The sequence below is a fragment of the Macadamia integrifolia genome, unplaced genomic scaffold, assembly GCF_013358625.1.
Source record: "Macadamia integrifolia cultivar HAES 741 unplaced genomic scaffold, SCU_Mint_v3 scaffold938, whole genome shotgun sequence".
Lineage (NCBI taxonomy): Eukaryota > Viridiplantae > Streptophyta > Magnoliopsida > Proteales > Proteaceae > Macadamia > Macadamia integrifolia.
The window spans coordinates 298034-309411 of NW_024870587.1; the positions used below are offsets into that span (position 1 = coordinate 298034).

Consider the following 11378-nt stretch of genomic DNA (forward strand, 5'->3'; position numbering starts at 1 on the left):
TTTACCAACTGAAAAGCTTCATAAATCATTTATTTATTTGATTATTTCTCATTAGGAGAATATATATCTTTTATCTGATATCAACTTCAACAATAAGATGTACTAGACACAAATCACTTAGAAGCTCATCCAAACATTCCTTGTCTACAGTCATGAGTGCAACAACATGTTATAGGGTTGACGCAATTTGCTTCAACTTCTCCACCGCTGTAGTTCATTTTGCAGAATCTCTCACATTCTTTAGGCAAACAATGAGGAACATGATAATTGTAATTGCATTTATAAGCATCTCCCATCAGGTTACCTAATTCCAACAGAAAGAAAAAAAGTTCAATTTTTTTTTGTTAAATGTACAATTCAAGTATAGGCTATAGAATGAATAATTTATCCCTAAAAGGCGAAAATAGCTTAAGATCTTAACTATCTATGGATGGATACCAAGAAGATGATGTGAATAAATCTAGGGGAAAAAAACTCTATCCGGAGTAGAATGCCTATACCCAAACACAGGGTGGAGCAAAATGATCGCCTCCTTATGAAAGAAAAAAATTCTGCCATTGTGCATGGAGGCCATACTCCCGGACAGAAAACTCTTCCCCATAAATCTATTACGTTTGCCCAATGGTGATCCATAGGGAAAACTTGTCTCTTATAAAAAAAAGTAAGTATAATTAAGAATTGAGGAGGTGAGATTACCGCTTGAGAATACAATAGCAAGCAGAAGAAAAACACGTAAGAACAAAACACTATTCATGCTCTCCGTTGGAGCTGATCTTTCAATCTGGATTGTTAAACTGGTTTGAAAGTTTGATTTGTGTATTCATCCCAAGGATATAAATATAAGTAGAAATCAATGATACCTATATAAAGTAATAAAGATATAAATATGAGTAGAAATCAATGATACCTATATAAGGTAATAAAGATATAAATACGAGTGGAAATCAATGATATCTATATAAGGTAATAGATATACAAATACGAGTGGAAATCAATGATACCTATATAAGGTAATAGATATATAAATATGAGTGGAAATCAATGATACCTATATAAAGTAATAGAGATATTACTGTTATGGATAAGCCACCATAGGCTGTCACACATGTTATCATTTCTTTTGTAACTGCCTCTTGTACTCACGTGGTTTGTTATGTCTGTTATAATCTCCTTCTCTGTAACTAGTATAAATATGTAAAGTGATCATTTCATAATTAATAGAAATTCAATACATTTTATGGTATCAGAGCAGTTATTGCTCAAACGAGTTCTTTCTCTTTCCTCAAACAAGTTCTTTCCTTTTTCTTGATTTTCTTGTTCATGGCATCCCCTGCTGAAGCCAGCTCGCACTCTGATGCCACTCTCATGTCCTCGCTGATCGCTCCCAATGTCTCTTCCTACCTATCTCTCAAGCTCACTCACACGAACTACCTCCTCTGGCGTGCGCAATTCCTGCCGCTGCTCAAAGGTTATAATCTCCTGGGATTTGTTGATGGCACCTAACCAAGATCGTCGGTGATCGATTCTACATCCTTTGTAACTAGTTCTGCCACTGCACTGTGGGATCGTCAAGATCAGCTCGTTCTGTCCTGGATTATCTCTTCGCTTTCTGAGAAAGTTGTTTCTCATGTGGTTACCTGTAACACTTCGCATGAAGCTTGGAGCACTCTAGCTCGTGTATTTGCTCCTTCCTCTAGAGCCAGAATCATGGATCTTAAAGATCGTTTATCAAGATTACAGAAAGGTTCAGATTCCATAACTGAATACCTTCGCACTCTTCGTTCCATTGCAGATACCTTAGCCACTATAGACAATCCGATCAGCGATGAAGATCTGGTTCTGGCTGCTCCTCGTGGTCTTGGTCCTGAATTTCGTGATTTCGCAACGTCTGTGCGTCTTCGTGCCGATCTTGTCACCTTCATTGACCTCAATGGTTTACTTCTTAGTCATGAGAGCTTCAACAACTCTGTGGCTCCAGATGCTTCATTGCCAGTTTCAACTGCAAATATGGATTCTAGTGGTGGATCGAATACTCGTGGATCATTCCGATCTCGTGGCGGTCGTTTTGGCCGTCGAAATCAGCATTCCTATGGCCGCACTGGCGGATATCATAATAATCAACATCACGGTGGTCGCTCTAGTGGTTTCCCTCAGCACCAATAGCATACTGAGTCCTATTCTCATCCGACATTTGGTTACAACCAGAATCGGAACAACAGTCGAGGTGACTCTACTACTGGTGATCGATCATCCTCTCCATCATTTACCAATAATCCACGGCTCAATTTCCAAATATGCAATGTTGCTGGTCACATGGCGTCTCATTGTCCCCAAAGGTTTAACCATGCCTTTCTTGGTATGGCGTCATCTACCTGTCCTATGTTCTCTTTCTGGTTATTGGATTCAGGCTATAACCATCATTTAACTGCAGATCTGAGCAATTTGGCATTTAGTACACCTTATGATGGTTCTGATCAGATTGTTGTGGGTAATGGTCAGCGCCTTTCCATTTCTCATATCGGTTCTGCTATGCTTCTTTCTCCATCTTGTTGTTTTCAAGTTTCAGAGATTTTTTGTGTCCCAGGAATTCATATAAACCTTCTCTCTGTAAATAAATTTACAAGAGAGAACAATGTCTCCTTTGACTTCTGTTCTAACTCCTTCTCTGTTAAGGACCTTCGGAAGGGCAAGATTCTGTTTCAAGGCCCGAGTGACAATGGGCTCTATTATATGCCGCTCTCCTCCATCTTCCCAACACCATCCACTGCTATGACAAGCACCAAGCTCTCAATTCGTCACTGGCATTGCCGGCTTGGCCATCCATCTCTCAAGGTTGTGCGGCGAGTTCTTCATCAACTGCAGCTTTCTCCATCAAATAATACTTCACCTGCTCTCTGTGATGCATGTCAACAATCCAAAAGTCATCAACTTCCATTTCAACTTTCGACTTCAATAAGCTCTACTCCATTGGAGTTATTGCACTGTGATGTGTGGGGTGCTTCACCAATTGTTTCCACTGAGAAGCAAAGGTATTATGTTCTATTTGTAGATGATTACAGTAAATATACATGGCTCTATCCTATGATTCTTAAGTCTAATGTGTTGTCTATATTCACTACGTTTAAAGCATATGTTGAGAAGTTCTTTTCTTGTCCAATCAAGGCTTTACAAACGGATTGTGGTGGTGAATTTCAAAAGCTTGATCCATTTTTAAAACTTCATGGTATATCTCATCGGTTATCCTGCCCACACATACAAGCGCAAAATGGTGCTGCCGAACGGAAGCACAGACACATTGTTGAAATAGGTCTTGCTCTTTTATTTTAAGCTTATGTTCCTATTCGATTTTGGAGTCATGCCTTTCTTGCTACTGTGTACTTAATCAATAGGATGCCATCACCACTCATTGATAATCTCAGTCCCTATGAGCGTCTTTTTCATGCTGTTCCAGATTACTCTTCCTTGCGTGTATTTGGTTGCCTCTGCTATCCTTGGCTACGGCCTTATGTGCGTCACAAGCTGGAGCCGCGATCAAAGCCTTGTGTCTTCCTTGGCTACTCTCTCCAACACAAAGGCTACAAATGTCTTGATGTTTCTACTAATAGAATGTACATTTCTCGGCACGTTGTTTTTGATGAAACATCATTCCCATTCAAGCCGTCACCTACTTCTCCTTCTCCAATTTTATCTACTGCTACTGTTTCCCATTGGCTTTCTGTTCCTCCTTCACTTCTACATTCTCCCATTGGGCCTTCTTCCACTTCCCCTGTTGGGCCTTCTTCACTTCACCCTTCTTCTCCAATTGGGTCTCCATCTCCTCTTACGGACTCTTCTGGGCCTCACTTCTCTACTAATCCTTCTCATTTTGTCTAGCCCAATCCTATTGTTTCTCTTGATAGGCCCATTCTCTCCCTACAACCCACTCCTTCTAATGAATCACCTCCAAATAATATTCTTCACCCTGATCCATCTGATTTGTCTTCTTCACCCGACTTGCCATCCAATTCCACTTCCTCTGATCCAATTTCTATTGCTCGCCACCCTATGACTACTTGGTCTAGAATTGGCTCTCTCAAACCTCCACCCTCTAAACTGAATTTGGCTGCCACTAAATACCCTCTTGAAGACTCTAGCGAGCCGACGTGCTATTCTCAAGCTCTTAAGCTGGCTCCCTGGCGGTATGCAATGCAGGATAAGTTCAATGCTCTGCTGAAAAATAAAACATGGGTTCTTGTGCTACCCTCTTCCTCACAGAATATAATCGGTTGTAAGTGGGTTTTTCGGTTGAAACGCAAATCCGATGGCTCTGTAGAACGTCACAAGGCGCGTCTTGTCGCCAAGGGATTCAACCAAAGACCAGGTCTTGATTACAAGGAAATTTTTAGTCCGGTTATTAAACCTGTAATGATTCGCATTGTTCTTTCCTTAGCTGTTACCCACAACTAGCCCCTTAAACAACTTGATGTTCAGAATGCTTTTCTCCATGGTGATCTCACTGAGCTGGTGTTTATGTCACAACCTCCTGATTTTGTAGATCACTCTAAGCCTGACCATGTCTGTCTTCTATAGAAATCCCTGTACGGCCTTAAGCAGGCTCCACGAGCGTGGTACAATCGGTTAAGCTCCTTTCTTTTGTCTCACGAGTTTCGATCTTCTAAGACTGACACCTCCTTATTCATTTACCAGAAAGATGGTGTGACCATATATTTTCTCATCTATGTTGATGATTTGATTGTTACTGGCAATAATACTCTTGCCATCCAAGCTCTTGTTGCTGCGCTATCTCGGACCTTTGCTATCAAGGATCTTGGAGATCTTAATTATTTTCTCGGTATTGCAGTTACCCGATCATCGAATGGCTTATTTCTCTGTCAACAGAAATATATCACTGATTTGTTGCATAGCTCCAACATGGCTGGGGCCAAACCTGTTCATACACCTATGTCTACCTCTCTTGTTCTTACAGCTGCTACCGGTACTCCTCTTCTAGATGGTAGTGAATATCATCGTATTGTCGGTGCCCTGCAGTATCTCACTGTCACGAGGCCTGATATCAGCTTTGCAGTGAATCGGGTTGCCCAGTTCATGCATTGTCCTACGGATGTGCATTTGACAGAAGTCAAGCATATTTTACGCTATTTAAAGTTCACTGTCTCTGATGGACTTCATTTTCGTTCATCTTCCAATTTATCTCTTCACACCTATTCTGACGCTGATTGGGTTGGATGCCTTGATGATCGGAAATCGACGACTGGTTATAGTGTCTTCCTTGGCTCGCACTTAATCTCATGGTGCTCTCGCAAACAACATACTGTTTCTCGTTCCTCAACCGAGGCTGAGTATCGTGCGGTTGCTACTGTTGCAACTGAAATCGTTTGGATTCGTTCTCTTTTACATGAGGTTGGTGTTTATCTTGCTCGTGCCCCATTGATTTGGTGCGATAATGTGGGTGCTACCTACTTAACTGCAAATCCCATCTTTCACTCGCATACTAAACATATAGAAATCGATTTTCACTTCGTCAGGGATATGGTTGCGTCTGGTCAGCTTCTTGTTCGATTCATCTCGACCATTGATCAAGTGGCTGACATCTTTACCAAGAGTCTTTCTCGGCAACGTTTTCATCTTCTTCGTGGCAAGCTCACTGTGGATTCACCCCCGGTGAGCTTGAGGGGGCCTGTTATGGATAAGCCACCATAGGCTGTCACACATGTTATCATTTCTTTTGTAACTGCCTCTTGTATTCACGTGGTTTGTTATGTCTATTATAATCTTCTTCTCTGTAACTGGTATAAATATGCAAAGTGATCAATTCATAATTAATAGAAATTCAATACATTTCAATTACAAAAGTTGGTGACAATTTTTGGGATACCCCAATTGCTTTCCAAATTTTCCTAATTTTGTTTTAGTTTCTGAATCAATAATAACTCTGTAATGGGCCATTGTTCATTTCCTCTTTCCTTTTTATAATTTCACCATATGTGTTCTTCGCAAAGATATTCCTCAAACGCATCCAGATTAGGTGATGCAGCGAGGAAATCAGTGCGTAGTGGTTGTGTTTCGGATAACAGAAGAGGGCGATCGGTTACGAGGCATTCTAATCATGGGAATCAGTCTTTGGCTACTCGAGGGGTAGTGGGTGGTCGAAGTTTGTTAAGGGTGGACACGGGAAGACGCAGGCGATCTGTGTCAAGAGGTGATTATGGGAACTCTGAGGTCTGAGCTTTGTAGCCTAAGATCCACCACTTGTTGTTTTGTTATACTTTGAATTGGTTTATGAGAGTTTGATTCATTTTACAGAGTGAAGTTGAAAAAGAAAATAGTTTATCTTCAGGTCTCAGAAATAAGAATAATGTGAAATTAGCTTAGTTCCCAACTTGGAGAAAAAAAGCTATTGTAACCACATGTGCTTCTGAATTATCATTCCCAGTGAGGAATTTGGAAAGGTTTAAAAAACTAAAACGTAGCCAAACTTCTGTTTATTTTTTTTATTCTGAAACGAATACTTATTCTTCCTTTTCTTCAGTTCATCCACTATTTCAGCATTTTTGAGTAGTATGAGAGGTGGCGTCTCATGCAGTTGGCCATATATACCTGAATATGGGGGAGCTCTTTCAATAACATGAGGCAGATCGAAGTTGATGCCCTTGATGGATGGATATTTAGAGATGATCTTGCTGAGGATTTGTCCAGTCCCTCTGCCTACATCAACCAGAACTAGCAGGCCTTCAAACCCTTTGTATGTGTCAAGAACCTTCTTCATGAAGGGGAAATCGAATTCTAACAGTGAGCTTCCGAAAACCTCCTAGGATCTTTCCCAAGGTAATCGACAAGGTTCTTTCCACTCCTCTCTTATGCCTTCTTCCATTTTTTCTGTTAACCCTTTTAATGCAACCTTTATTTTTTGGAAGTGTTCCTCAGCAGTTTTGATAGGGCTTAGCATGCTTATCTCAAGTCTGAATGTTATATTGTTTTTATTTAATTTATGAATATTATGATTTCTTCAATGATATAATGGATGAAAAAAATGTTGATCTATTCCATGGCAATTAGATACCCATGGCTACTGGATTGGACTTTCGATGCTCAATACCTCGTTATTGGGACCTTCAAGCAGTACAGGCCTGGTATGGATTCTACTCTGTATACGTCTTTTTTTATGTTAATGGATAATGGATATGATGCATTGGCAGAAAATGATCGATTACATTTAAAAAATATTAGAATTGTTTCAGGTCCTTATTGCTGATTGAGAGAGCCTAAGGAGTCGATGGTTTCAATTACAATGGAGCCTTTTTTTTTTTTTCCATCTTTATGCTATGTAAGTGATATCAGGAGGTTTACCAAAGTGTTTACAACGATTTACTCTTCTTTGAGTATCTAAATCGGAAAATAGTAAGAAAATATGAATTATTTTTTTCAAATCCATTTGCCATTGTTGCGGATAAATAGAGATTTTTCTAATTCTTTCTCTCTCACAGTTCTCTTCTCAGTTCAGTTCACTTCAGTCCCCCACTCTCTTGATCTGTCTGTGAGAGCAACAATGATTGCACAAAGCTAGCACTGAGCAACAATGACCAAACCCTCTCTTGAAATGGTGATCGAAAGTCAGACTTCTTTGCAATTTTGTTGAAACTGTGAAAGATGTCATAAATATGAAATATCTCTCTTAGATTCCTTGTCATTGTCATTATTTAAGTTGAAGATACTTTGGAATTTCTCAATTCGTAGGATAGTCTATTACCCTTTTTTTTTTCCTGCATTACCCTTATCTACTATAAAGTTATCAAGGGTCACTTGATTTTTTTCTAACGATTTTCTATGAATCTTTATGAAGCCGATTCAACCACATTTCGCCATCTTATCTGCCTACTTATTTTGAGATTTGTGGTCATTGTAGTAGCTCCTTAGAATGCTCTAATTATCTATCAATGGCAATTTTCCTTTCCAGACACTATTCTGGTTAGTCATATTTTACTTCCTTTCTCCAACCCTGTTTTAGTCTTTTTATAAATTTTAGTTATTTGTGCTTATTTGGTTGAACTTGTGCTTAAGGGTTTTTTAAGATATATAATGGTGGATGAGAGTCAGGAGAGAAAACTATTTTACTATTTCATTGTTTCAGCGGGAACCCATCGAAAGACCCAGTTCTATGGCTTAATGGTGTACCAGGTTGTTGTAGCTTTGGTAGTTTTGTGTATGAGCATAGTAACTAACTCATTAAAATTTTCCAGTCCAAACCTTTTTTAGAGGAGGAATCTAAACCCATCTAGTTAACTTCTACTATCGCTTCTTCTTCTTCTTTTTAATGGATTTACAAAGAAAATTAAGATACAATACTATTAGTAAGGAACTTCTCTGAATTTCATCTTTTTTAATTGATCGACATAGAAAAGTAAGGCAAAAAAGGTATAGGGATGTTTCTCAAGGTTTGCTTGTAAAGTAGCCTAATGACCAGTTTGTGTTTGAATTATTGTAGTAATTTTTCTTGTGAATTCAGTTTTATAAATTATTCCATGTACTTTATATAAATCAAAAAAATTACAGATGAATGGTTTTGGTTTTAATTTGTAATATTAAAGAATGATGAATCAAATCCTTCTCATGACACTATTTGGTTTTCATGTTAGTGTTACACTAACATTATTTGATTTTCGTCTCATGACATTATTGTACCATTCATAATGCCATATAGACCTTTCAAGATACCATTTTTCTCTTAGCTTTCTTACATTGAAAAATAAAAAAACTTTAGTTTCAAGAACATTGCGCCAAACAAACAACTCGAATGTACTCCAAAGTAAGGATAGCAGTTTGTTATCCGTGTATACACATTCACATATTTGACTTATTTGTGATCCAATAGAGTAATTTTGATTTAACCAAAAAAGGGGGAAAAGAAGGAAAAAAAATGCATGATTGATAGGTGAATTGAGGATAATATTTATTCTGTTATTTCTTTAGATGTAGACACTTTTATTACTCTCTCTATCTCTCTCTCTCCACAATCTTCTCTCCCCAGTTTCCTTTCTATCTCAAACTCTACCCCTCATTCAAATCATCTCACCCCCCCAATATATATATTCAACATCAACCTCCTCCTGTTCAATGCGTAAATTTTTTGGTAGGCATATATATTTTTATAGAAATTAAAGCTTTGTCATAATAAGTTTAAGGGTTTTCTATGGGAAGTTTAAGTTGGGGGCCTTTTAACTTGGGAAAAACTTGTTTCATTTCTTCGTACAAAAGATATATATATATATATATATATTTTGGGTAATGTTGAAACTGAATTTACATGACATCTTTTTATTTCATGTTATTTTCTAAATTTTTGAGGTTTGCAGGACAAATGGGGATGAGGGCTGAGGCCTTTTAGGCTCCTCTCTTGCACTTGTTCTATTTCTTTCTTATTAATAATAGTCTCTCTTAGTTAGATAGCAACCATATGTTTGTAGTTGCTTCAGTGACATTCTACTTCCTCTGGTATGTTAGAAATATCTGTCCTTTTTTTTTTTCTAATAAATCTCCCAACCCTTACATGTCCTTTCAAATATCCAAAGATGGATCTTTGATCTATAAAATCAATGTGCCACATTTCTCTCTTCTCCCTACAATCTACAATATACGATTCATCTAGATGTAATTTCTCATGGTTATTTTGATCATTTACTTCTATGGCTAGATGGGTTGCTATTATTTTGTTGTAGAATAGCTTTGTTTGGGGAATATGTGTATTTTGGTATTTTAGGCTCTGTCCATGATGCACAAGTCAGAGGACTCCTCTAAGGACTAGTACTGAGGAGTTGCAGATGAGTTCGAAGCAGTAGAGATTTTGATCAATTCTATAGAGGAGTTTTCGTATAGATGGGCTACCATCAACGTGATGGTTGGTTTGGAGAGGACACGGTACTCCGCCTCAAGAAGCGAGGTCCCGTGATCAAACCTTTGCTACTGCACCTAATTTCTTGGGGCTACCGCACAAGAATTGCCATCTTGGACTGACCCGGTCCTTTGTAAGCAGTATCACAGTGACCCCAAGGATTAGTTGGATCAAAGATCCGGATACCTTAGGTATCAAAAAAGAAACGTGATGGTTGGCCACAGGAGCATGTTCATCTGATATTAGATGTTTAAATCTTATGACTAAATTTATNATTCTTTTGCTGCCCAAAAAAAAAGTTTTGCGTAAACCATAAGAAAACATAAGGAAAAAAAAATTCTTTTCTTTTATTCTCTCCATGGTCAAACGTACATAATTTTTTTTTTTTTTCATACCATTTCATTTGTTTTTTATTTTTTTTTATTTTTTAGAATTTTCTTTTCTTTTCTTCTCTTAGCTACCAAATACAACCCTAATGATTTCCCCATTGATTTTGGTATTATATCAATCGGTTTTTTGTTCGTAGTGTTTTTATGTTCGACATTGTATGGTTTTTGTTCAATTCCACAATGCCACACCAATGTCAAATCTTTAATTAAGTAGAACAAAATAGGGCAACAAAATACTATCCTATTAGCCGACATAGACACATGTAAGTATGTAAGTGGGTAGCGTTCTTTTTTTCGAAAAGTAATTAAAAAAAAATTCTTTTTCAAAAAATAATTAAAAAAAAACTGGGTATACTACATAAAATCCTCTATACCCCTCCCATTGGTTGAACTGCTAGCTTCATGAAAACCGACCACATACCTAACCTCCTTAAAAACACTTGAGGATAATAAAATGTTTTTACGTAAAATCATTTTGTATTAGGTGTTAATATGCAATCATGTGACGGCCTACACACACACAACATAATAAAATAAAAATAAAAAATAAAAAACATAAGAAAATAAATAAATATTCATGTGACACGTAAGTGGGTATGGGACGGAAAATAACCTTACCTTACATCCATTATCTCTTTTCTTTTTTTTTCGTCCGCAGTTGAGGCTGGCATGAGTCAGCCAATCAGGACAGTTCATCGCACGAACGGCCCTTTCATGTCTTCACCGTTCCACAAGAATCACAACCAATATCTGCGTTGACACGTACAAGGTCCAATCGAGCCCTCCGCCTAATCCTAAAATAGAGCACACGTTTCAAGGATGCAATTACGTGTCACTCATTTCGTGGTCCACGTCATCTTCAGCACAAGTGGTTGTAAGGGCCTTTTAGATAAACACCAAAAACAAAGATAAGGAACCATCGTTAGCTATCCATCCAATTATAACCATATAAATTTTTTTGGCCTTTATCACACGTTACCAAAAGTAAATGCGATACTTTCAATTTATCGATTTATTTTACGATACATTGACCAAAATCTCCATTATAATATTTTTTTTCAAATATCGCTACCAGATTAACTGTATCGACTGATTCGTATTGG

At 37.8% G+C, this 11378-nt stretch overlaps 1 long non-coding RNA gene across 1 annotated transcript; it reads right to left on the reverse strand.

Annotated features, from left to right (window-relative positions):
* Positions 1 to 830, reverse strand: LOC122070490. Its single transcript, XR_006137797.1, has 2 exons — positions 697 to 830; positions 1 to 304 (listed from the first exon to the last, which is right to left on the reverse strand). It is a non-coding gene; the product is annotated as an uncharacterized LOC122070490 (long non-coding RNA).
* Between the last annotated feature and the right edge of the window lie 10548 nt (positions 831 to 11378).